This window comes from Pleurodeles waltl, chromosome 4_1 (genome assembly GCF_031143425.1).
Source record: "Pleurodeles waltl isolate 20211129_DDA chromosome 4_1, aPleWal1.hap1.20221129, whole genome shotgun sequence".
Taxonomy (NCBI): domain Eukaryota; kingdom Metazoa; phylum Chordata; class Amphibia; order Caudata; family Salamandridae; genus Pleurodeles; species Pleurodeles waltl.
Window position 1 is genome coordinate 459,970,244 of NC_090442.1, and position 27,511 is coordinate 459,997,754.

The following is a 27,511-nucleotide window of genomic DNA, read 5'->3' on the forward strand; positions in this document are numbered from 1 at the left end:
TGGCTGGACTGTCTCTTGTTAGTAATGGATGGTGGTCTATCACTCTGTCCCTATATACCATTCTGAGACAACTCTATTTAATTTACAGTGTCACCAACAAGCTAGTTAAGATAAATTGCCACTTTATTTTCTATGTCATTTGAACACTTCTCATCAACATTACTTAAGTATACAGTAAACTTCCTTGTAGAACATTCAAGCTTTAGAACACACATAGAAACATACTTTTGATACACAATTATGCACACAAACAACAATCTGTGTTATAATTATTTGGATGCTCTAATTACTTTTGGGTTTAACTACGTACAGACATCTCTCTCCTACCTGCAAATATATCCCTGCATGCACAGTCTACATCCGGTATGCGAGACAGAGATCTCTACCTACTGCAACAACTAAGAGATTACAAACTGTACCAAGAGGTAATTTTAAGCCATCCTTTAAACACAACAGGCCCATCCTGACCCTTCCCACTGCTCCTTTCTATTTTCAAATAAAAAAAATGACTGAGGGACACATAAATGGCCCCTCTGTTCAATTATGAAGAATTAGAGATCATTTGCAAGGGGCCGTCAAGGGCCCTTCAATGTCCTCCAAAGGTACCCACAGCTTTATGGGGATCTAGAGACCCAGATGAGCAATGCAGCATGGTCCTACATTTTTGAGAGTGATCGGCACGTGCTTCAGGCAGTGGATGTCCACACTCAGCATGGGAAGAAATGCTAGAGGCACTCAGTAGACTTAATTTGCTGAACCCATCTTATGTCCCAGGACCTTCTGGGGGTGTCCCATCCAGATTCTTGGTACCGCCAGATGACACCACTCTATAGGAGGGCCCTGAGAGCAGCCTGGTAAGCCTCCATGTTCAGCTGGAAGAGTTTCAGCAGCAGACAAGTAGTGAATGTTTTATTTGGTTAATCATTCAATATTACATGGATTTTGAGTGGTGTCCACTCTGAGCTTTTTTCTAACATTCCATGTTTATTTAATCTCTGTTATTTGTGTGTTATGATGTTATGAACAAAAAAATTACACATACTAACATGCATGCAATGTTGTAGTTTGGATTGGATGTACTAATCATCTTGTCATGACATAATGGAAATGCTATTTAAATGTTTATATTTCATAGCAACATAACAATTGTAACACTACTTTAACATTTGGAATATATAACATTAATTTTTATGTGATGCTGCTGTTGTGTACGCTTCCCTTACGTTCCAAACATCAAAAGATTTGAGATAAAAATATATAAAATCACACAGTTAGTAAAATATCTTCCTTCATTTTTATATGAAAATTGAAAATAATATGTTTTCGATCTGGTCTTCTTGGTGTGGTCCCCCCCCTCTCTTTTTTGCCTCTGCTTCCCATGTTTTGACTGTGTGCTGGACCTTGTTTTTGCTGGTTTTGGTACGCTGGACAATTTACCACTGCTGACCAGTGCTAAAGTGGAAGTGCTGTCTGTGTAAACTGTATGTGTAATTGGCATTTCCATGGTTGGAATATTTGATTTTCTAGCAAGTCCCTAGTAAAGTGCACTAGAGGTGCCCAGGGCTTGTAAATCAAATGCTACTAGTGGGCCTGCAGCACTGATTGTGCTGCTCAGACCTGCCACTGGAGTGTCTGTGTGTGCAGTTTTACACTACCAATTCAACCTGGCAAGTGTACCCACTTGACATGCCCAAACCTTCCCTTTTTCTACATGTAAGGTACCCCAAAGGTAGGCCCTAGGTAGTCCCATGGGCAGGGTGCAGTGTATGTTAGAGGCAGGACATGCACTGATGTGTTTTACATGTCTTGACAGTAAAATACTGCCAAATTTGGTTTTCACTGTTGCAAGGCCTATCTCTCTCATAGGTTAACTTGGGGGCTGTCTTGAAATATTTTTTAAGTGCAGTTTCCCTTTGGGAGCAGATAGCGATGTGAAGTATGGGGTCTCTGTAATCAAATTTAAACATACTTCTTTTGGTAAAGTTGGTTTTTAGATTGTCAGTTTGAAAATGCCACTTTCAGAAAGTGGGCATTTTCTTGTTTAACCATTCTGTGCCTTTGCCTGGCTGTAGAATACATGTCTGGGTCAGGATGACAGTTGGGCTGTCTGTGAATCTCCACTAGACAGTGAAACAAAGGAGCTGGGGTGTAGCCTACATATCCTGATGGGTCATCTGGGCTAGAACGGAGGGAGGAGCTGACACATACACCTGAATGGGCTGTGCCTGTCCTCACACAATGCAGTCTCCAACCCCCTGGGTGCGTATCTGGGACCAGGTCTGGGCAAGACAGGATCTTCTGAACAACAGAGACATTCCTTTGAAGTTTGCCTACTTCAAAAGGCAGAAAGGGGTATACATAGTGGACCTAAAACCCCAGATTTTGAGATTACTTCTGGACTAAAGAGGGACGTTTGCCAAGGAGAAGAGCTAAAGAGCTGGAGGAGGAGGACTGCCCCTTTGCCGGTGACTGTGCTATGCTGGGTTTGCCAGCAGTTGCTGCTTCTACCGTAAAGACTTCAAAGCCTTTACTTTGTGGTATATTCCTGCTTGTGAAGTGTCATCAAGGGCTTGGACTGGGCTTGCCTCCTTTTTGTAAGTCTCAAGCCCATCACACACTTCCTCTGCCGCCACCTGGACTCTCTGCTGAGACCCCTAACCTGCCAAGTGTTGCCCTATCCTGTCCCTGTGTCCTTGTAAGGTGCATCTGGTGGAACAAAAGCTGAAATCCACACACAGGAGCAATGCACCACCTCCAACGCGACTGTAAAAATGACACATCACCTGCATTGTGACTGAGAAATCGACACACCACCTACATCGCGGCTGGGAAATCGACACATTACCTGCATTGTGGCTGGAAAAATGACACAACACCCTGTTCCAGCTGGCGTAATCGAAGCAACCCCCATGCAGCACTGTTGCTCATCTCCGTGTGGCCGGATTTCGTGCGCATCATCACTGGGCATCAAAATCAACGTGAAGTTGTCGAGATCTGAGGTGCCCGTCCAGATATCGACGCACCACTCTCTTGCGGGAAAGAAAAACAACGCATTTCCTACCCGACCGAAAAAGAAACAATGCATGGCTTCACTTGCGAGTAAGGAATCGACGCATCGCAGAATTTTTTGGCTATTTTTCTAAACTGATGTGGTGTCCATTTTGTAGTGTTTTCACAGTATTACTGTGTCTTTTAGTGCAAATTCTTTACACAATGCCTTTAAAATAAGCCAGACTGCTTGTGCAAGCTACTAAGGTGGTGAGCAGGGGTTATTGTAAATGTGAGGGTCCCTGCTTGGACGGTGTGCAACTGACTGCCAACTACAGACCCCATTTCTAACAATATTTAATTCATTTGAACACGTTTTGCCCTGCTTAAATACACTCATAACTAAAAAGCAAAATGTTGATGATATTGCAAAGCACTTACAACATGTAATCACAGGATTATAATCTTCTTTTCACAAATCTTTCTCTTCCTTGAAATGTCTGATTTGAATGAAGGTTTTTATATTAACAGTTCTTACTGTTTGGATGTTTGAAAAAACTAATAAATAATCATTGGCTTACTAAAAGTTTGGTAAAGATTTTACAATGTAATTTCTTTTATTTGTAGATATTTTTTTTTTTTTTTTTAAAACATGTTTTTATTAGTTTTTCAAAACAAAAAGCCATACATTTCCTTGCAAATAAAGTCATTGTTACAGTTCAACATCAATTTGCGGTGTGTCATCCGGCTTTCCCCTATTAGTATCTATCTATAAACTAAACTACTAAGAACTTGTGTGCACTTCCCGGCCCGCTAAACCTGCCCGACACTGTCAATCCAACGCCACGTAAGGCGAGGCGTACAGGTGCAGCGTGGATCTATCGCCCCCGGTGATCAGAGCCCCCGACACCCCCCACACGGGAGCAGGGGGGGGGGCGAAGGAGCCCAGCGTAGGAGGGAAGGGGGGTGGGGGGGGAAGAGGACAAGGCGGGAGGATCCCATGATGCAGAGCTCTGCGCTAATGTCCATTGGTCAAGTGTGCAGAACTATTGGTGCCTTGGCATGCTTGTGTTGGGGGGGGGGGGGCGAGCCGTCAGGTCATCAGTGTTGGTGAGGTATTAATGCAAGATGTGTGTGTGCCTCCAAGTGCATTGTTATCTTTCTGCAGAGGGCTAGGCCCTCAGCCCGCTAAGTGGGCACAGCTGACTATAATTCAGGGGGTCTTTCGTCATTTTTAGCTTCCAACCTGGAGACTAATACACCCCAGGCCTCCTCTCCCATCCGACCCAGACACTGTCCCACTTCTCCCTGACTTTCTGCAGGTTGTCACCCGGGGGTTTGTTCAGAAGCTTGTAAAGGTTTGATACTGCTTTTACTTGGGAGTCACACCTCAGCATGTGATGCAGGGTAGCTGTGATATCAGGCTCTGAGTCGACTGATGCCCATGTTTTCCTGATTGCATGACATATTGCGTGATATGCCAGGAACTGCCCACGATTAATCCCTGTGAGGGCCTGTATAGCTTCGAAGGTCATCAATTTCCCTTCCTCGAAGCAATCTCCCACTTCATATATACCCGCCTCTAGCCAAGTTATGGGTGAAAATGAACCCGCGTCTGTCCAACCGGGGAGCCACTCCAGTGGGAGGAGTGGAGAGTAAGGAAATGCTTTACTCCCCCCTTGGACATACTTCTTCCAGTATGAATGTGCCGTTAACATCAATGGATTGGTGCATGTGCTTTTATTCTGCTTATCCAGCAGCCAGGTCAGTATTGGAGAGTCTTGAAGACGGGACTTCAGCCATATAGTTTCTGCTGAACTAGGCCTATGTAGCCAATATAAAATCCACTGCAGCTGTGCTGCCGCGGAATAGAGCTCGAAGTTTGGAGCGCCCAGTCCACCCATTGCTACCGGATGGTGCAGCGTGGTCAGTGCAACCCGCCTTCTGCCCTCACCCCACACCAGCTGTAGTAGAATAGAGTTCAGACCGATAAAAAAACTTTTGGGGATAGTGATTGGTAGGGCCGCAAAATAATACAACAGTCTAGGTAATATCAACATATTTGCTATAGCTACCTTACCCAGTGGTGAGAGTGGTAATTTATTCCAGAAGCATAACGAGCTCTTTACAGAAGACACTGCTCTCCCCAGATTTCCATCCCTTAGATCTTCAGGCTTATGGTAGACATTGATCCCTAGATATTTAAATGTGTGAAAACACCATTTTAGGTGACCCGTTGGAACATTTTCTTGCCTCACAGGGGGCCAGCTGACTAGTGGGAATATACAGGATTTCCCCCAGTTAACCATTAAACCAGATAACCTTCCGAACTCAGACAGTAGCGACATCACTGGGGCCAATGCATCTTCTGCCCTGCGTACGTATATCAGGGCATCATCTGCGTATAATGATATGGAGTGGAGAGTACCATTCCTTGACACCCCCCATTCTTCTTTTTTGGCCCGGACGCGTGCAGCTAGCGGTTCCATTGCCAAGGCAAATAGGAGGGGGGAGAGCGGACAACCCTGTCTTGTTCCTCTGCAAATCGAGAAAGCATCTGATACCACTCCTCCCGTCTTTACCCTAGCCTGCGGGGCAGTATATAAAATGCGTACCCAGTTTATGAATTTTGGGCCAAGGCCCAATAACTGCATGGTGGCGAACAGGAAGTCCCATTCTAATGTATCAAACGCTTTTTCTATATCAAGCGATATCACCGCTTCCTCGAGTGCAGTCGGGAGGGAGTCACCCATCACGCTGAGCAGCCTCCGAATGTTTAGGAAGGTGCTACGTTTCGGGATGAATCCATTCTGGTCCTCGTGTACCAGGATATGCATGTAGGGAGCTAACCTATTAGCCAGAATTTTGCCCAATATCTTACAGTCCAGGTTCAACAGTGAGAGGGGCCTGTAGGATCTGACATCAGTGGGGTCACGCCCAGGCTTTGGGAGGACCACTATCATTGCCTCTCTCATCGAGGGGGGCAGGTTTCCGTTGACCTCTGCTTCCTCGAATATTTTCAGGAGATATGTGTTAAGGTGTGTTGCAAACGTGGAGTAATATTCTGACGGCAGTCCGTCCGTCCCTGGGACTTTATTCCTAGGTAATTGTTCGAGGGCCTTGTTGAGTTCCCCCAACGTGATGGGGGCTTCTAAAGACTCCCTGTCAGTGTTTGTTAGTCGGGGCAGGGGAGAGTCTGCTAGGAAGGACTCAAGCTGTTGGATGGTACATGATGTACTTTTGGTGTATAATTGTGTATAGTATTCCCTGAACGCATCATTTATATTTACCTGTGTGGTGGCTATTGCGCCTACGCCTGTAATTATCGACCCTATTGGAGGGCACCGACGGTCCTCCCGCAACAGCCACGCGAGCAGCCTACCAGATCTATCGCCTTCCGCCTGTAGTCTAGCCATGTGATGTTTGTGATCGTGTAGGCGTAATGTAGCATCAGCCTTTGCATGTTCCGCGCGCGTTTCCCTCAGAGCCGAGTATGGCGTTACATTGCAAGCAACTGCGTTTTCTAATGCCCTTAGCTTTTCCTCCAGTTTGCTAACCTCTGCATGAAGTGTACGCCTAACCCCCCATGTAGTGGAGATACAATGCCCACGGATTACCACTTTGTGTGCATCCCATTCTGTTGCCCTTAAATTTGTGGTGCCGGTGTTAGATTCCCAATACTGTTTTAGTGCTGTCCTCAGTGCATCTATGAATGCAGGGTCGTGTAATGCTTCCACTTGTAGCCTCCACGTTGGGATAGCATGGCGCCTCCTGCCCCAATCCAAAGTGATACTGAGCGGTGAGTGATCTGATAATGTCTTGGCTAGGTAGTCTGTACCGCTGACCCCCGTGCAGATCTCCTGAGTGCCCCAGAACAACTCAATCCTTGTGTGTACCTTATGAGGAGCTGAGTAAAAAGAATACTCCCTAATTTGTGGATGTTTCATACGCCATATGTCGTGAAGGCCCATATTACTGGCCCATGACAATAGTGGACGGCCGAGGAGTCTGATTGCTGTTGAATGTGTGGGGGGATTTGACCTGTCTAATGCTGGGTCTGGCGTGCAGTTAAAGTCTCCTCCCCATATAGCAGGTGATTCGGGATGCGTTAATAGCGCTGGGGTAAGTGAACTCAGGAACTCAGATAGTGCGCTGTTAGGAGCGTATACCCCTATGATTGCCAGTTGTTTGCCGTCTAGTTTGCCCTCCACCACCACATACCTGCCCTCTTTATCTATCTTGCATGAAGTTTGAGTAAAGGGGACATTCCCTGCTATCCATATGAGAACCCCCCTCGCAAATGATGAATAGGATGTACCCACTATCTGACCTCCCCATTTAGCGCGTAAATCCTGCAAGTCTGGGTCACGCAGATGAGTCTCTTGTAAGATTGCAATATGCGTGCAATGGCGTTTAAGTCTTGTGTGCACCCTTGACCTCTTACTCGGGGTCCCCAATCCCCTGACATTCCAGGTGATTATGACATATTTGTACGCTCTATGAGCAGTGGGTTGGGCCATCATTCACTTGAGGGTAAACGAATGTCCTGCCCCCCTAGCCCCGGGAGGCCCCCCCCAGCCCCCGGCCCCCCACCACACCCCCCGCCCGGGTCCCACACCACAGGGCGAATAGCTAATATTATGGTCAGGCCGGTAGTGCACAAACTAACGATTACCCACTTCCCCACTCCAACTGGATCCCAACCCCAACTGTGAATTTGCAACAAGCAACACACCCATAGTGGGTGTGGGTAAAGATATATCCGCATGGATATCTGCGGGGGGGCAATAATACTATCCGGATGCGGCTCATTTTAGGGGCTCGCATCCTTTTGCGGACACAGTCCGCAGTTGTCTTAGGGCACTCCAAGGGCACGGCCACGCAGGCCTCCCCCGCACCAAGCCACCACTCGCACCTAGTACGGATAGAGGCGTTATCACCAGGAACAAACAAGCAAGGATACATAAGTTCAGGTGATGTTACCACCTATTTCAGGAGAAAGTCGCAATTTTAGATTCTGTGCTCCAGACTTGGAGGTTGGTCCCCACTCGGGGGGATAGTTCGGTGGTGAACATTTAAAGTATGTCTGCGGATCTGGGGGTGATCTCCGGGCCCCTCACACCCTCCGTTAGTGTAGAGTCAGAGCTGAACGAGTCCGAATCCGACCCCTCCACCGGGTGGGTCCTGAGCAACTCGAAAGAATTCTGAGTTAACAGGGGGGTTTCTTTGAGGGCTCTTGCTCTCTCTTCCGCCGCCTGCTCCTCCGTGGGCTGGCCCCTGGTATGTTTCTTGGAACGTTTCCTTTGTTTCGTCGTTGTCCAGTTTGCATCCCCCCCAGCCTCCCCGCGTGGCTGGGCTACACCTTTAGCATGCATCCACGTCCAGGCATCTTCTGGTGAGGTGAACAGGTGAGTGCGTTCCTCTAAAATTACACGTAATTTGGCGGGGAACATTAGTGCATATTTTATGTCATACTCCCGGAGGCGTTGTTTGACTTGGTTAAAGGAGTTACGTTGCCTTTGTACTTCCTGGGTGAAGTCTGGATAAGCATGCACTCTCGAGTCCTCATAGCTGTATGGGCCTTTGCTGCGGAACCGTTGGAGTATGGTATCCCGATCCCTGAAATTCAGAAATCTGGCTATCAGTGGTCTCGGAGGTTGGCCCGGTGCTGGAGGGCGTCCTGGTATTCTATATGCTCTCTCCACCGAGAAAAATTTGGATGGAGAGCCATTCAAAACCTCCCTGATTAACCATTGTTCCAGCAGAAGCTCCGAGCTTTGATCCAGCGTCTTTTCAGGAAAGCCAAGAAACCGAACATTGTTGCGGCGGGATCTGCCCTCCGCCTCCTCTGTTCTTCTCTGCAGTGACTTAACTTCTGCATTCAGGCGGAGAATTTGTTTTTGATTCTCCTCGACCTTTGGGGTCAGCGCACTTATTGCCTCCTCCGTTGACTTCACTTTATCAGATAGTTTGCCGTGATCTACCCTGAGGATGTTTAAGTCTTGCGATACCGTATCTATCCTGGTTTCCAACGATGTTTTGGTGTCCATGATTGCTTGTAACACTTTCTCAAATTGTGAGGAGTGAGTCGTGAGTGTGGACTCCAGCGACTGCAAGGAGGGCGTATGCTGCTGGTCTCCAGGTGCCTGACCCTGCGCGTTCCGATCCTGATTCTTTGCTGATTTAGACCTCCCGGCCATTTTGACTTGTCTATCGCGACCTGGTGCCTCCTGAACTCTGGCAATCGCTTTCGTACTCTAGGCCGCGATAGCGAATAAGGCGCGCTCTTCTCCTCAGGGCCACGCCGGTACAGGCTGCAATTTTTGCGGTCTCAGGCCTACTGGTGGATTTTTAAGTGAGTTCACGGGCAATCAGGCCAGCCAGCACCACACGAGGTCAGCAATCAGTACCCAGCTCCAGTCCCTCTTCGGCACGCAGAAGAGGAGTGGGGCCCACAGTTTTGATGACTCACGGGCTCGCTCAGTACTTTCATCGCCTCATATAACATCCGGAGTATTCAGGGGCCATTTCCCAGCCCGCACTTGTAGTAGGTTACCCCCAAGCCTGCTGTTGCTTTCCTACAGGGCCCCCTGCAGGGGGAGGCACGACACCACGCTCCTTCACTCCTCCACATCAGTCCGGGGCCCCCGTGCGCCGGCCCCCCCGCTGCTGTCTCACGAGGCCCCCCTCACCCGATATAGGGGGGGGGAGGGGAGGAAGCCTACGGCGAACGAATATTTAGCGGGGGCACCCAGCGCGGGACTCATCCAATGTTGGGCTTCACGCCCTCACGAGGTGGGCCGCATCAGCTTCGCGCACCCACCTCTCTGCCCGGCTCCAGGGCCTGGTCCAGCCCGGCGCGGGCAGCAAAATGGCGGCCGCGGCACTCCGGCGCGATTCACTTGCCGGCGAGCCCTCCGCGCGGCCGCCCAACGATCACGGAGCCGGCATTGGGGCGAGAACGACCCACAGGACAGGTCCCGCCACAAGAGGTGCGGGAGCGGCGCCCCCGGAGCGCCCCGCAAGTTCTTCTTGGGCGAACCCGAGAGGAGCGCCGATTCAAGCGTCTCTCCCGGTCGCCATCTTGGCTCCGCCCCCTTTTATTTGTAGATATAATATCTTATTTCAACTAAAGTTGATTTGTAATGCAGGTTTGAACATATTGATTCAAAATGTATTTCTCTGCCTTCCTTTCCAGCAGATTAGGCTTGCAAGCCACCATCAGTGCAAAACCAAGGTATAGAAGAAGATCCTCAACTGCAAGGTGGGTAAAACAGCTATCTACTGCTAGTGACTAGGAGGATGCACACACAAGCAGGGCTAATCCACCCATCCGAAGTCAAACAAGATCAGTCGTTAAAAGACTCCAGTCAGGGGTGGAAGATGTTGACAGCACCAGCCAGAAGGAAGCAGATATTGAAGCTCTAAATAGCCTTGAGGAACAGACTGTGGTGTCTGAAGAGCATGGTATCTTGGCCTACACATGCACTCACACACATACACACCTGCTTAACTCCAGGGACTAAAATACGATCACGGCCTCCAGCTGCACCCCCTCCACTGCCCTCCTCCCCTTCTCAAAGTGCCCACAAAGAAAAACAACAGCAGTCAAGTGACATTTTAGCCATTGTCACCGAGGAGCCCACATGTTAGCCGCTTCCATCCATTACAGTATGCCACTTTGCTGTCAAGGAGGTCCTAAGGCTAATCAAAGAGATTCAAGCATCAATCTCCTAAGGATATCGAGAACCTAGTTGAAGAGGTCCAGATACACCAAGAGTCTGTCACAGAACAGCTAGGAACAATAAGTGGTCAAATGACATCCTTGAAAGCAGGTTTAAGCCTTGTCTGCCTCCCCAATCTGCCTCACTTCCTGTTCTGTCATCTCCCAATTAATCTGTCACACCTGTTTTCCCACCTAACTTTGTGTTTATTTCCTCATGCAGAGTGTATAATCCTGCCATGGCCAGCCATTTAATGCACATGCAGGAGAAGGACTTTAACATTGTTGTGGTGAAGAGTGGAACAGAGGAAGGGCAGGAGCTTGGACATTGGGCCCCAAGCCATAAATATGACTCTTTAACCCCCTCTGGCCAGGGGTATGAGTTTATGTTTGTTTGTAACAATGGACTTTCTTTATGAGTTGTGATTATTGTTTTTTTAGAACTTTAGAATTATTTTTCTGGGCTGCTTTTCTTTGGACTCAGTGTGCAAATGTTTTTTTTTAAATTTGCCCCCTTGAATATTGGTTTGCTCACTTCACATTGTGTGACATGCTTGTGTTATTTGCCCAACTCCTCGAAGTTATTAGTATTTGGTTTCTGGAACAAGAAACCATTTTATTTAATTTTGCCCACAACCAAGAAAAGGTTACACTTTTTGAAATCTGTTTTATATCAGCTCACAAATGATGAATCATATATATAAAATCATTCAAAAGTTCCAAACATTAGTGCCTTTTTTGTTTTAAATAAATTGAGGATTAATGCATTGCATTCCATGCAAAAATGTTAATTTATCTTCTTAATCTTAATATTTTTTCATTTTAGATTCTTGCACTATAGAAAAAGAAACAGTAATAACATGCATCACACATTTATTTGTTCTGAAGATTCTTTCAATATCATGGCATTTTTAACGCAAAACACTTTGAAGGTACTCAAAGAACTGGACATCAAAACATTTTCGAATGTAGTAACGTAAATATATAACAGTGAACACAGATGAAAGATGGAGTGTTAGTGTGTTAGGGACAGAGTAGTGAATTTAACAAAACAAAATGCATTTTTGGGGATTGTCCTACTACACCATCCTTGCAATACTGGTGTTGAGTTTGGTTGAGACTGTGATGGTTGAGTTGTTGGTGGTAATGGTTTAGATGGTGGAGGTAGTGCAGGTACAGGTGGTACAGGTGGGAGTGGTGCAGGAGTTTGTGGAAGAAATATTAGGTTGGCTAGTGGTGTGTCCCTCCTAGGTTGAGGTGTGTAGAATCTTGTGCATGTGTTGGCTGTGAAGAATGACCTCTGAATGTTTTTACATCTATCATCTTCATGAAAAATTCATTTTGCTTTGGACTTTTTTCCCTCAAATGTCAAAGATGTCCTCAGAGCTTCTTTGCAAAACCTGACTAACAGTTCACAATATGATCCAAGGCATGGCTCTGCCTGCCAACCATTGCACAAATATCCTCCTGCATATTAGACTGTTATTGGAAAAAATAATCCTCCCAAAGAGCAGAATTAGATCATAAACCCCCTTCTTCCCTACCTATCTCACATGCATGGCCATCTGTTGTGGCGAGCAGGTTGAATATCTTGGAGAGGGATGCTATTGGGCTGCTTGTGGGAGTGAAAATAATGAACAGGGATACCAATTCCAGAGCAGGAATTGTGTCTTCTTCAGATGAATGAAAGAAGAACTGTGAAATTGGAGGAGTGTGTGGGAGATTCTGTAGAGGTATTTGTTAGTTGAGATCTGTGTGGAGGTGAAACTTGCACAGGAGGAACAAAGATCCTTGGCTACTTAAAGTCTGGGGTTTAGCAATCCTCAGAACTGATTTTGGAGGTAGAACCACTTTCCAGCCATCAAGTGGTCTTCTTGGAGATAGTCTGTGTTGGTGCAAAACAAATCTTTTCCCCTCTTCCAGGTTTTTCTCCTCCTCGACCAGTTCATGCACCTCCTCTTCTTTTTGAGCAGTGCCACTGAGATAATTACTTGGTGGAGGATTGGATTATCTCCTTGGATTTCATGCCACCGTCCCTTTGCAAATTGTTCAGTATCATTGTCCAACTCAGTGTCCCCAGTACCTGCAAGAAGAAGATGGAAACTTCGGGAATGCATCAATTGGAGTTTTGCACCTACAGTTCTGCACATTAATTAATTTGACATTGTGCTGAACAAAACTATACTACAGTTAATATCATGTGAATATAAAGAAACATATGAAATAAGGGTTGATCCATAGCTTGACAATATAAACCCATTAGCTTGAGCCACAGATATTTAATTTAGTCATGGCCTCCGTGATGCTACATCAGCTGCTGTACCAATGTCCTCATAGTTGTTGTTGCTAATGTATCTCCAGATTCAGCAGCTATGAAGATAATAATTATATTGAATGACTATTGAAGAACTATTAAAGTGATCCTGAGCACAAATGCTGACACATTAGGGGTTAATAGATTAAATGAAAACACCAATAAAAACACTTTTAATTGTTTATGTAAACAAATACAAAACTGATTTATTGAAAGGACAAATGATAAGATGTCAAAGTAAAGGTATGAAGTTCCCTGACTTACTGGAGTGTTGGATGATAGAGGGCCAAACTGCTGCCAGTATGTCCCTTGATACCATTGATGTTAATGTTTGAAAGACAGAATATCTATCTATCTATCTATCTATCTATCTATCTATCTATCTATCTATCTATCTATCTATCTATCTATCTATCTAAAGATAAATATACATAAGAAGGAGCATTTATTGTTTTAATAACACCATTCACCCCCTTTGATGAATGTTCTCAAAACTTTCCCAAAAAAGTCCATCCACTTCAGTTAATTCCTAGAAAGTTTCAGGATGGTCTGTCAAACGGGTTCCGAAAAAAGAGAGGGGTCCCAAAATGCAAAATTCCCATGCATTTTCCATAGACTCCTTTAGGCAGGGCTAAGGCAAAAACTACTGGACACAATTACATTAAGCCTCCTGTGAGAGCGCAATTCAAAAATGGAGCCCTATGAATTCTCAAGAGACCTGTTTTTCCCATGAGCCTTCAGGCTCTTTCTGGAGTGAGAGGCTCCTGTGAGTCACACGAGAATGAGCGCTCTGATTGGCTGGCTGTTGGAATTTTAGATGTGAAATGAGTGGTATTACTGTCTACTGTGCAAAAATGGAGGTGTTGTCGAAATGAAGTAAAAAAAAGCTATGTAAAGGGGTAGCAGAAAGGCATTCTTTCCCCCTAAATTTAGAGAGGAAGTCTCTAAGTGATAACTACTGTGATGAAATTAAATGTACATTGTTTTAAACTAATTTTTGTGATCTCACAGAACTCTAGCAGGATCAAAAATAGTAACAAGCATTTGCAATGCAATAGGTCTGGCATTTGCTTGAGTTAGAGCTATTGGCATTGTAAATTCATAACTGGACTTTTCTTGCAACATAAATTGGTCAACTTTGCTTCATAATTTCCTCTTTTCCTGCCATATAATTTCAGTGACCCTGCATATAACTAAAGCACTTCCATTTACATTCTTCCTCTATCTGAAGCAAAACATGAAAATATTGCCATTTAGCATCCTAATTTAAATGCCATGCAAATTCCAATAGAATGCCACTTTCACCACCCCACCATCAGAGTTCCTGGCTGGCTAACACAATTCCTCAAAAAAGACAGCCACAGTGGATACATAAACTAGAAGGGGCTCCCAAACATATCAAGAGTGTTCAAACAGTCATATAGTATTAAGGATGTAATAAGGATGTCAAGTTGGCATGTATTATGGTTATAATTGTAATAAGGAGAGATTATTAAAACATATACAATTGTCATTTAAACCTTTATCAGAAATAAACTTCAGGCATTAAACTGTAATGCTCAAAACAGCAGTATAACAGACATATAATTTGTAAGAAACATGGTCATATAACCATATTCTTAGCCCATAGAGAACATAACCCCATGAAAACAAAACGTGAAAAATAATGCAGTGTACACTTAGCCCCTAAAGAGCGTTTTTATGGCTAGCAGGACTCTTGCAATACATTACAAACAAGACCTTTAAAACAAAACTTCTAGCTATAAAACAAAAGTTCTAGCCTTGAGAAAGCTTAAAAGATATTGACTGGTGGAGGGGTTATTATTTTGGAGTCCCCACTAGCATAGTGTGGGGACTCAGAGGTGATGTAGACAGAAAGAGCACATTGTGGTCAATGTTTTGAAGGCGGTCCCAGTGACCTAGGACCACCACAGGCTGAGATATGAGCAAAAATATTTTGTGAAAGTAATGCCATGCAAAGCATTTTGGGGCAAGTTTCTGTGCCACAAATATTTTAATATGTTGATATGACTGTAATGCTTAGAACAGCCCCTAGTGTACACCATATTGAAAATAGCATTTGTAAGAAACATGATCATATAACTATATAGTTAGCCCCCTAGAGGACAAAACAACACAAAAAGAAAATGGCAATAAATAATGCAAAGTAACCATATAGGTAGCCCCTAGAAGGCATAGTGCATTACATATTTAGGAATAGCAGGCCTATAGCAGTGATATTACAAGCAAGGCCCTTAAAACACAACCTATTGCCAGCTGGAAAACAAATGTCCCAGCCATGAGAATGCTTAAAAAAACACTTAATGGTGGGAGGGGTTATTAGTTTGGGGTCACCACCAACCAAGTGTGGGGACTCAAAGATGACCTAGACAGAAAGAGTGAGTCATGCTGAATGTTTTGGTGGTAGTCCCAGGCTGAGTTACGGGCAAAAATGTTGTGAAAAACATTATTTGTCGAGGTTTCCAGAGTGCAGTCAATATTGTCATATTGGCTCTTCCGCTGTGCCAGGAGAGCCACTTTTGCTTTGAGGATTTCTGTTTTACATAAAGCATTTACCAATTTCAAGTGTTTTAAGTGGAAAGCCACAAGAAATTACTCTGAGTAGGTATCTGTGAACAATACGACCAGTGCTTCAATGCCACTGATCAAGTTCACTCTGTTGTGCCTGTTTGCACTGTAAGGAGAGAGACAAAAAAAATAGTTCACCAATGCTGAAGCATATCAGGAATCGTGCAATAATCCATGTAACAGGGGCAGTCTGCAAAGCGCTAACAAAACCTCCCCAAGGCAGGACAAACAAAAAGCATTTGCCAGTGACATCACAGGGATTTTGAAAGGCAAGCCCACGAGCGAGTGAAAGTGATGGGCATGAGGTGGGCGTGGTTAAAAGCCCACAATACTTACCACAGGTCAAAGTGCTTGCGTGCTAAACCTAAAAAGGAGTAGATGAATTATCAATACACTCTTCTAGTTAGGATATATATTGTGGTTCTTCTTTTTGAGAGAAAGTGTGAAAGAGGTAAGTACTGTGATGAGACGAATGTTAGTTCTTCTTTAAAAATGTTACGGTCTTGCGAGAATCCGACTGGATCATGAAAAATAGGAAGGAGTATGTAATCTTTGAATACACTCTAGTATGCACACTTGTTGCTGTAGGACAGAGTTTAACAGAGTCTACTATTTATGCCCACTGGCTTTGGCAGAGTTGTGAGTAGAGTTAAGTTAAGGATCTTTCCACATATTGCTATGCACACCCATCATCTGATAGATAGGTCTGAAAGGAGAGGCCAGTCCGTCTACACACCCTTCTAAGTGTCACAAAACTCACTTTTAAGAACCCCTCTTGTGCCCTCTGTGCTGTGGGTTTTACGCACCCGGCTGATGTTGTGGCACCCTTCTGTCTCGTGCAACTCATGGCCCACCTCCCAGATCTCCGGAACCATTTTACCTCCTGTACTGTTGCGAGTTGCAAGTTTGTTCTGTTTTGCACCTGAAGATGAACTATGTGTTTCCTGGGCAATTAACTGTATCTTCCCTGGCCTGCTGACTTTTGCCATAATGCTTCTGGGTTTCATCAATCATTGTTAATCTTTTCCAACTGCCACTTGCACCTGCCACCTGCAAGGAGTCATATCCCTTGTGTGTATCTCTTGCCTTTCGCCAGGTTGTATGGAAACTTCCACTCTTCCACGTGAGACACATGCCTTTCTGCAACAGTCTCTCCATCCAACATAAATACCCCATCTGAATCAGGGCTTGTCCTCCTTCCAGTCCTGTGCAAGCATCTTGCCTGCACTCACCTCCTGAGTCGCCCAGAACATCCGAGCCTTCAGGCTTATCCCATGATGCTGAATCATGTGACTCTTCCTGTGTCTTTATTCATGCCCATGATTCTGCCTCCTCTTGGGATTCTTATTCCACAGCCTTCTGTCTTCCTTTGGATTCCAGTTAAAGAACTAAGACAGAATAAGTATGTGATCCTCAGGTTAGTGTGCACTAATCTATAGTCTAATTTATGAATCCAAGACTGAGGGGCAGATTTAAGAGCCCCTAACGCCTCCTTGAGCCACATTGGTGTAATTTGTTTATGCTAATGTCACCCAACAAGGCCAAAATCGCTGCACCAAATTTACAAAGTTGGAGCAGTGCATGCATTGCACCACTTTGTAACCCTTTGCGCTTCATTATGCCTGCACCAGGTATAATGTATGCAAAGGGGGTGCTCCCCCGTTAGGGGGGTGGCAAAAAAATAACGCAAAGAAATCTGAGAGATTTTTTTCGACCTGAAGGGGGTGTGCGCACAGCCCTCTTCAGTTATTGAGAGTTAAGCTCAAGGAAGGTGGCAATCCCTTAGGTTTCAGGGGGCGCAGGCCCCCCTCACATTCATTATATTTTAAGCCCTGGGGAGTTGGCAGTCCCCGAGGCTATGGAGCGGGGGACGCTGCCCACCTCACATTCATAGTGAATTAAGCCCAGGGGAGGTGGCGGACCCAGGGCATGGACAGGCCCAGCAGGCCCACAGAAAGTGGTAGTCCATGGGGCATAAAAATGCCCTCAGAATAGGGCCCCATGTGCCCCCTCCTTTATTTTAGCATGCCCCCAGGACCTTGCCCACCCGGGGGCATTAGAATAAACAAGTGCAGGAGACCATGCTTGGATTTCTTTAAAATTTTTGCTGTGGATTTGTGACCCCGTTGAGAATTTGCGGCAAAAAGTTTTTAAACAATGGTGTTTTTGTGTCCTAGTGGTGATCCTATGGGACAACAGTACCAGAGCTAAACAGCCAGAATGACTCTACCCTGCCCCTCTTCTTATTTTTTACCTTTTTTTGTGGGGCTCAGCTGAAGCCAAGTCCCAAGATGGCTGCCAACACATACTGGTAGAAGGGTTGGCAGCCAACCAGAGCTCTAAAGATCTCTGCACGAGCTTGTTATTATTCGCAAATCCTTCACACCTCTAGATATCTATATTCCTTTTTCTCACAAACTACTGAACAGGTTTACACCATACAACAAAAAGGCTTCTTTCTGGACCAAAAGCTACCTTTCTGTCAAAATTGGAGTAATTCTTTCCAGCAGTACGGGAGTAGTCGTGTTCAAAATCCTTATAGAAATTATAATGGGAAACAAACTTTTTTTGATTCCCTATTTTTCTTTAAAAAAAATTCTGTGAAACAACGATATTCGTGAATTCACAGCAATTTCTTTTTTTTTTAAAGCATGGGCTTCTAACGCTTGTTTTTTGATAAGCCCCAGATGGGCCAGGTCAGGGGGCATTGATAATTTCTTACACAGACAGCTACACAGAGACCCACTCACTCAGTGAAAGAGCAAATAACACAGCCAGTCACCCAACTGTACAGACACATAACCACTCACATGCAAATGCAGACACACACATATCCACTCATATGGTACACATTACAAATTCTATTACTGAAGAGTGCTAATTTAACTTGTGCATTCCCTTTGTATGTATCTTTAACTCTTGGAAACATTTTTACACACTTACACAGACTGGATGATGTCACCAGTGATGTCACTGGCCATGTCATGAGTGATGTAATATCTGAGGTCATAAGCAGTGCACTGCAGTGGTATAAGGTATATTTAGGGCTGGTAAATATAACTGCTGAATTTCTAAGGTTTTGTGCAAGTAAATTCAATTCCTAACTATAACGTCCCTGTAAGCTTTGCTTTTCTCTGTGAATTTCTAAGGTTTATTGTATTCTGTTTCATAACTATAACATCCCTGTAACCTATTTTTTCAGTTAATTTCTAAGGTGTTTTTTAAAATTCGAATTCCTAACTATAACATCTTTGTAACCTATGTTTTTTCAGTGAATTTCTAAGGTTTTTTAAAACTATAATTCTCTGGGTATAACATCTCTGTAACTGTTAGCTTTTAAATGTGAATTGGAGTATCTGTTAGTGGGTTCTGAATGTCTGAGTCGCTATATAATTTAGTGTGTGAATGAATCTGTGAGTGGGTACGTAAGTGGAATAGTTATGACTACCATTCTTACATCACACAGAGTGCTTGTTATAATATAGTGAGACCGAGAGTGCCAAATGCATTGGCCAGTTTTTTTTTTTTTGGTAAACCTTTTAAAAAATTCATCGCAACTCCTCCCATCATGGATTTCTGGGTTCAAAGGAGAGTCGCAAATCAGGCATGTTTTCAGCTGTATTTAAAAAAACATTAAAATTATTGTTTAGCTTCAGGGGTTTACTAGAATAGTGGTGAACATGTGAAATGTAAGTGAACAAAGTATTAGGAATGTTTGAATTAGTTTTCCGGGATTCACAATGACGTTGCAACATCGTCTCGTATCTCATGTGATTCAGAAAGAAATTATTTTTACTGGCTAGCACACTTTTCAATCATAATAACAGGAAGCCTCCTCCCTTTTTTCCCATGCTGTAGGTGTGGCTATTACTTTTCACGCTTCTACTCTGGCAGCAGCAGTTTTGGTCTTTTTGTTGGTGTTTTTTGCTATTCTTCTGTGAAATAATGGCATCTTCTCCAGAAGAAGTCCATCATGAAGGACATGTATCTTCTCCAGAAGACGAAAGGCCATCGCTGAATGAGAGTACAGTTTGGAAATTTTTCTCATTCAGGAGAAAAAAAGCGGTGGCACAAAAAGTGGAGTGCATGCCCTGCAAGAAGATCATGTCTCAAGGCACCACAAAGAATTACTCATGCCAATCTACGAATGTGCTCAAGCACCTGCACACAGTCACCAGAGACACCAGGCATGTGCCAAAAGGGAGTGCCAGCAAGGGCAAGCTACATCCTCTGGAGCAGGTGCAGATGAAGCAGAAATGGCTGGAACACCAGCAGTTGTAACTAATGTGCCTCCCTCAGTCCCAGAATTTGCCATGCTGGGACAATTTTGCATCAAGTACAAAAACCTTTCAAGTATGGTGTAGCACTCCATCCCTGCCCTTGGTGCGTTCTGCAATCAGCATAAATGCTGACTTTTTTTTGTTTGGTTCATTGCAATTGTTGCACAATTTCTGTGTGTTTTTGCTGCTGCTGCAAAACAAGAACAACATTAAAAAAAAAAAATCATTAAAACACAGGTCCAGAAAAAGAAGAAAAAAATAGTACTTGTTAGAACCACTTATTTTGGTCTAAGAAAGAAAAGGTACATGTTTTGTGTCTGTTTGTTATGGTCAAAATATGTTATTATATGTGTATGTATGTGTTGGAGAATGCATAAGTGAGTACGTAGCACTGTGACTGCATAAGTTCTGTCAGTGTTTGCATCAGTATGTGCCTGGGTGTGTTGGTGTATGCATCAGTGTGTGTGTAGGTGTGGTAGTGTATGGATCAGTGCATGGCTGGGTGTGCCAGCATAGGCGTCAGTGTGTGTCTGGGTGTATTAGTGCAAGTTTCAATGTGTGCCTAGGTGTCTAAGTGTGTGTGTCAGTGTCTGCTTGGGTGTGCTACAGTATGCATCAGTATGTGCTTGAATGTATCAGTGTATGGGTGAATGTGTTATTGTATGGATGAGTGTGTACCTGAGTGTGGTAGTGTATGCATCTGTACGTGCCTGTGTGCGTCAGTATATGGATCAATGTGTGCCTGGGTGTTTTAGTGTATGCATCAGTGTTTACCTGGGTGTATCAGTATGTGCCTGGGTGTGTTAGTGTTTGCACCAGTATGTGCTTGGCTGTATCAGTGTATGCATGTGTGTGTATTTGGATGTGTCAGTGTATGCATCACTGTCTATGTGGGTGTGTCAGTGTGTGTGTCAGTGCCTGTCTGTGTGTGCTGATGTATGGCTCAGTGTCTGTTTAGATGTATGAGTGTATGGATGATTGTGCACCTTGGTGTATCAGCGTAAGTATGTCAGTCTATCCATTGTGTGTGCCTGGGTGTTTAGTATAAGCATCAGTGGGTGCCAGAGTATCTTAGTGTATGCATGAGTGTGTACTCGGGTGTGGGAGTTTATGCATCAGTTTATGTAAGGGTGTTTCAGCATATATGTCAGTTTGTGCCTAGATGTATTAGTTTATGTATCAGTGTGTGCCTGGGTGTCTTAGTGTATGCATCAGTCTCTGCCTGTGTGGTTAATTTGTGCGTCAGTGTGTGCATGTGATTGTTAGTGTATGCATCAGTGTTTGCCTGGGTGTGTCAGTGTATGCGTCAGTGTCTTCCTGGGTGTGTCAGTGTGTGCATTAATGTGTGTCTGTGTGTGTTAGTGTAAGCACCAGTGTTTGCCTGGTGTTTTTAGTGTATGTTTCATTGTGTGCTTCCTGGGTGTGTATCAGTGTATGAATGAGTGTGTGTTGGTGTGTGAGTGTATGCAACCGTGTGTGCCTCGGTGTGTCAGTTTATCCAGTAGTGTGTGCCTGGGAGTGTTATTGTATGTGTCAGTGTACCTGGATTTATCAGTGTATAAATGAGTCTTTACCTGAATGTGTCAGCATATGTATTATTGCATGCCTGGGTATATCCGTGTATGAATGAGTGTGTGTAAGTAGGTTAGTGTATGTATCAGTGTTTGTCTGAGTATGTCAGTGTATGCATCAGTGTCTGTCTAGGTGTGTCAGTGTATGTATCAGTGTTTGCATGGGTGTCTTAGTGTATGTGTTAGTGTCTGCCTGGGTGTGTTAGTGTATAGATCTGTGCGTGCCTGGATGTATCAGTGTATAGATGAGTGTTACCTGGGTGTGTCAGTGTATGCATTAGCATGTGGTTGGGTTTTTTACTATATGCATCAGTGTGCTTGGGTATATTAGTGCATGCATCATTGGGTGCCTGGATGTATCAGTGCATGGATACATGTGTCAGTGTATGCATCAGTGTATTTACTCTTAAACCTTTAAACCTTGTGATTTATGGATAGTGACATCATACACTGTTGCCACCGGACATGTAAATCCTTGACAAGCACAAACCGTACAATACATCGGTCAATCTGCTTACACCATCAATCTGATCAAATTTTACAGCCAAATATTCAATCTCATCTTTAATTTGGAAATTTAGTAAAATCTATAACTTTACCCATTGGACCATTTACTAACCCTTCCTCAACATTTAAATTACACTGCAAAATTAAAAAACGTAATCATATTTTGCACAAGTGTAAATACTTTTCTAATCCTGCAGTCTTCGATACGGGCTTTTCGAAATAATCAAATTTTGCTTTTAGGTTTTCTGTTGATAGTATTGTGACTCTCCGATATTCCATTTTATCAATGGCTGTAATTTCCAAAATATTTTCTTTCTCCAGTTGTTATAATTCTTCATTGAAGGTAGAACACTTTTGAAATGTAGGCATTAAACAGTGTATAGATTTTTTTTCCTTAATACATTTGTATATTAGTTGGGTTACTGTACTCTTGGATGAAAATAATTTATTGATAAGGTGACCCTGTAAAGCATTTTTCCATAGTCTCTCAAAACTCATACTCTAGTGTCCTGCAGGATATTTCCATATTCTATGTTGGATGCTTGACACATTAGTTCCTTGTATTCAAAGTTTAACCAAATACTTACATTCCCAATACTCCCCAAAAAATGTCTTGTTTCGTTATGGAGGATTGTCTTGAAAATAGGTTGTCCTTTCACAGTTGCAATAGATCACCAAAGACAATGAAATGCTTTCCTGCAAAGAGTAAGTCATACTCGTTCTTTAAAATTTGCTGCATTGTTAAATGTATGAAGGCAAGCATTGAGTTTGATGACATCATGCTCACCTCATCAATAACTAAAAGCTTTGGTTTCTTCAGAACTCTGGAAACTTTGTGACAAGCTTCACCAGATAATATCTGAGATTCCTGTTTATTATCATGTTCAACAAGAAGCATAAGTAGCCATTGCAGAGAAATTCCTTTAATGTGGTGGGCAGCTAATCCTGTTGGTGCTCTTACTAAGCATGATAAATTTGATTCTATAGTGTTGTGTAGAATAGCATTAAGAACTTTATTTAGAAAGCTTTTTCTGGTGCCGGCTTGACCACTGATATATAGTACTAGTGGTTTAAATGAAGAGCATGCACACTGTTTCTTTTCATGCAGAAATCTATGCTCTATTTTACCTTTTACTTCATCATAGATTTGTTTCTGTTTGTTGTTTAGCTGTTGTACAAACTGTTTGAAATCAAGAATTTCCTCTCTTGCTTGCTGCATTGCAGACTCCACCTCATTCATAGCTATGGCTGTGTCGTTTTGAGTAACTGGTTCTCCAAGAGGATCTTGACTTAGTGATCCAGAACATTGGCTGCTTTGTGACCTCTACTCACCTCTCTCAGCCGCAGTAGTTTTTCCTGTTCAATCTCATCTTTCAACATTTGCAAGTAGTGTGGAAATGCTGTATTTTACAGTGTTGAAAGAATCTTCATAACAGTCACAGGGCCAAATGTATCAAACTGTTTTGCATTCATAAATGGTACGAATCACAAAATTCCACTCTTTGCAAATGCAAAATAACCTTTAACAATGTATAAAAGGAATCACAGTCCCATTCAAGGGAATTGCAATTTTTAGTGATTCTCTAAAATTGCGACTGATTCCTATGCAATTGATATCTGTGCAAAGGAAATCGCAAATAGGGAATTCCTATTTGCGATTCCATATGCACGTGTATCAAGCATTTCTTAAATGCGAACTGGGCATTTAGGAAATGTAATCATCACCAACTCCAGGTTGGTGGTAACCATGTGCAATTTTTGAAAATGTATTAAAATGCATTTTTAAAAGTGCCATTTAGCTCTGACACGACCCTAAGGCATGTGTGTACTTCACATGTGCCCATTTAAATTTTCGGGTGCCTCAAAGGGCCCTTAGGCCCTTGGCACCCTTGGTTTTCCATTCCCTAATTTGTGATTCCCTAATAAGGAATTGCAAATTACGAAATGCAAAAAAATTTGCACCTATGGGCCTGTAGGCCCATAAGAACGAATGAAGCTGCATTTTTTAATAGCAATTCCCGAATAGCGATTGCGACTCTGTGGGAATCACTATTGTGGAATCTTTATTTTCTTACATACCATTTAACATTTCTTAAATAGTGATTTTTTAAAATTCGCTATTTAAGAAATGTAAAACAGTACTTTTATACTTCTGGCCTGTAGTCTCTAAGTAGTTCTGATTTAGCATGCCAAGGTTTGAAAAGCTGTAGAAATGCTAAGTAGAAAAACTCTCTTTTCTCTGTAGTTCAGCAACTAAGTTTTCTGTGGTTAATTAGATTTCCTTTGGTGTGTCCAATAACTGCATATTTACCTTCTTCAATGTTTTCCGCTATCGTGCTTCTACATCTGTAGTACTGAAGTACCTCATAAAGGCACATGTCTTCTAGATATGGATTCCTTTTTGGGTAGTGTGTGTCTAACATATTAGATTTTACAATCTCTCTATTTTCCGGATCAAACTCTGCTAGATACGGAATTTCTGGGAAAGACTTTAACACTCTATTTTATGTGTTTGCAAGTCCTTGACTTAACCAAACAATTCCCCTAGGCTTGGGGAACAAACTAGATGGGCTCAACCTGTCTGCACACTCATAAGATCCAATTTCTCCGTGGGAAAGCATCTTCAAGCTCAAACTGTATAATTTCTTTCTAAGATTCTTTTCTGCAGAAATATCCTCCTACATCTCCTTCATCTCTGTCTTCTCATATTTTGTGATATATGAAGTGATGTACCGAGCACCAGCAATAGAGTTATCTGCAACAAACTGTATGTCCATGTTTGCAGACCACCTCTTTAAAATAACTGGATTATAATCATTAATGTACTTTGAAACCTCTGTTTTTTGAGATTGTAAGTATTATTTGGTGACTCGTGTGTCAATGTATGTCTGACTGCAGTTAGAAAGCTGTTCACTCTCCCTTGTGAAATGACAGGTCGAGGGAATCCAAAATGGCATCTTGTTTAAAATGTACCTTTGGTTCTATACTTTCGTCGGCATTCCTTTCCATATCTGTGATTTTGGAAGTGCAGACCTCAGCCTCTGTGTCTCTACATCACTTGATTTGAAGATTGGAAACTGGCCTTGTTCCAAGATGATGGGTGTTGGGGTGCTTCTCATGGACATGGTTTGGGCAGATTATGTTTATCATACCTTGCTTTCTTTAGGGTAGACAATGCACTTTAGGGAGGATTTTGTGTATTCATGTGTAATGCAAAAATGTTAGGATTGTTCATATTTACATCGCTTATTTTTGCAATCCTGATTTTGTCTCTTGTGTTTATCCTAATCACTGCAGCTCATGTATTTTATAGTAGATTGCAATCTTTTCAATAAATATATTGAAAACCCTCCTGCATCTTGTTCTCTGCCTGTGTGTGTGTAAAAGACTAATTTCTAAAGGAAGAAAAGGGTACGATTTTTTGTACCACAAATCCCTGAGAGGATTTCAGAGTCCATGCTCTTGGCTGCTAGAAATCACCTTTACTCTTCATGTGTTGGTGAGGTGCTGCTAGAGAGCTGGGAGGGTTGGGCCGTCAGTTGCCACGTGTTGTGGGAGTGACTCAGTCACCTACAATCAGAGGTGCTGCTGCCCCTAATCCAGCCTTCTTGTAGAGGTATAATGGTCCTTACGACACTGCCACATCTGCTGCAGTACCATGTAAATGTGCTCTATTAATTTCTCTCATACATAGAGCAGGAGTTTTTACATAGTAAAGCTTCTTAACTAAAGTCTGCATTTGTAGATGGTGTACAGCTAACATTCTAAAATGATGGAAGTTGCTTTGGCACACTTTCTTTGAAAGACAAGTGAATGTCCTTGTAAATTTGTGTACTTCCTTACTCTGCATGGATCTAATCCTTGCAAAACACTTGTTTTCTTTTTCTGAGTTTTGCAGGGAAATATATGAAGGAAAGATCTCAATATATCAATTGATTCCTGACGTACACTACAAATACTGCTACAGTTCCATTTGTGTACAGGTGCCTGCCTATGCCTTCCCTGTACATCTTCAGCTATCACTTCTTCAACATTCCTAGTTACCATCTCTAGCATGAGTACCATCCTTCATCTTGTAACATCGTCCAGATGTTTCAACTGCATGCACTAAAGTGTTCTCTTGCAAGTAGCTTTCTTAGTGAAAGAAAGGCTCATTACTAGAAGTCTGCTTCCATTCACACTGAAACATTTTTAGAAATTACTTATATTCACACATCCTTTTCTTTGGCTTTTTTTCCTCATAGACAACACTATTTTATCCAGTGTCCTCATTCTGCTCAGAATCAAAATAAATAGATTCCTCTTGAGGGCAAATGCCTTATAAACCACAGCTTCAACATGTTCCTTGTTTGATTGCTGCTCTTCTCCTTATATACTGTTTCATAGTTTTCATGAGATTCTGAATTACTCTACTGCGAAACATTCTAACTCTTAATTCTTCAAACTGCTTCTGTCTTTTGGTTAAAGTATCTGGTCATGGTTTTTTCTGTTAATGCCATGCACCTTTTCTCCTTTCTTAGTTAATTGAAAACTTTGCTTTCTATACACTTGTTTTTGCTCACTTTTCAGATTTCCACATACTATTTTAGGAACCTTTTTTGTTTATTTACCAGTAGCTCTTTTCTCTTTCATGACATTCTTCGCATTTTGCCACCTTTGCTCCCCAGTTGTAAGGAGCTAATGACCTTTCCCCTGTTGCTTTTTTCTTTCAGTTTTTGAAGGCATTGTAATTCTCTTCTTTTAAGTGTTGGTATACGTCTACAACGAGGTAACAAAGGAGTGCATGTAGCTTACCTTAAAATACTTTTAAATTATATTTTTAAGCATTTAACTGATCAAATGATGTCGTCAAAATGCCATAGGAAGAGTCTGCAGTAGTAAGCCCAAGCTATGTTTATGGCTTATGTAACTGTATGTGCAACTAGCTGTAATAGTACTACATAGATAATTGATTGCTCTCTGTTTGTGTCAGTAAATATATATAAGTGCCCCTGTTACTCTGTGACTGTGTGTTAGTGGCTGTATGATTGTGTACATAAATATATGAGTTGTAGTATGGCTGGAACACTAGATGTATTACTAGACATAGGGCTCTGTAGTTCTAGGTATAACTGAGTGAATGCGAACATAACCATATACCAACTCTATAACCTACATATAGACTAGCTGATATGTTACTTATATGAAGTAAAAGAAGAGTTTAAAGATTAGCAGAAGGGTTTTCTAATGGCAAGTTTAGCTGGCAATAAAAGTGCACACACAGCCTCTACACAAGTGGACCCGACCAATTTTTAAACCACTGTTCCTCTGAATAGAGAAGTAGGTTGTGTCAGTGCTTGACTACATATCTTAATGAGAGTATCAGGCACTCTAAGCATGTGCCACCAGATGTTTAAGTAAAAACAGCATTTTGTCACTGGCTTTTTTAGGAAGCCTAGAGGCCTCTAAATGTGCATGTACGTGACTATATGAATACCTTCCTGGCTGCCCTGGTCACTGCAGGGGTATTTAACTGTTTGTGCAACTGGCTCTGATATAA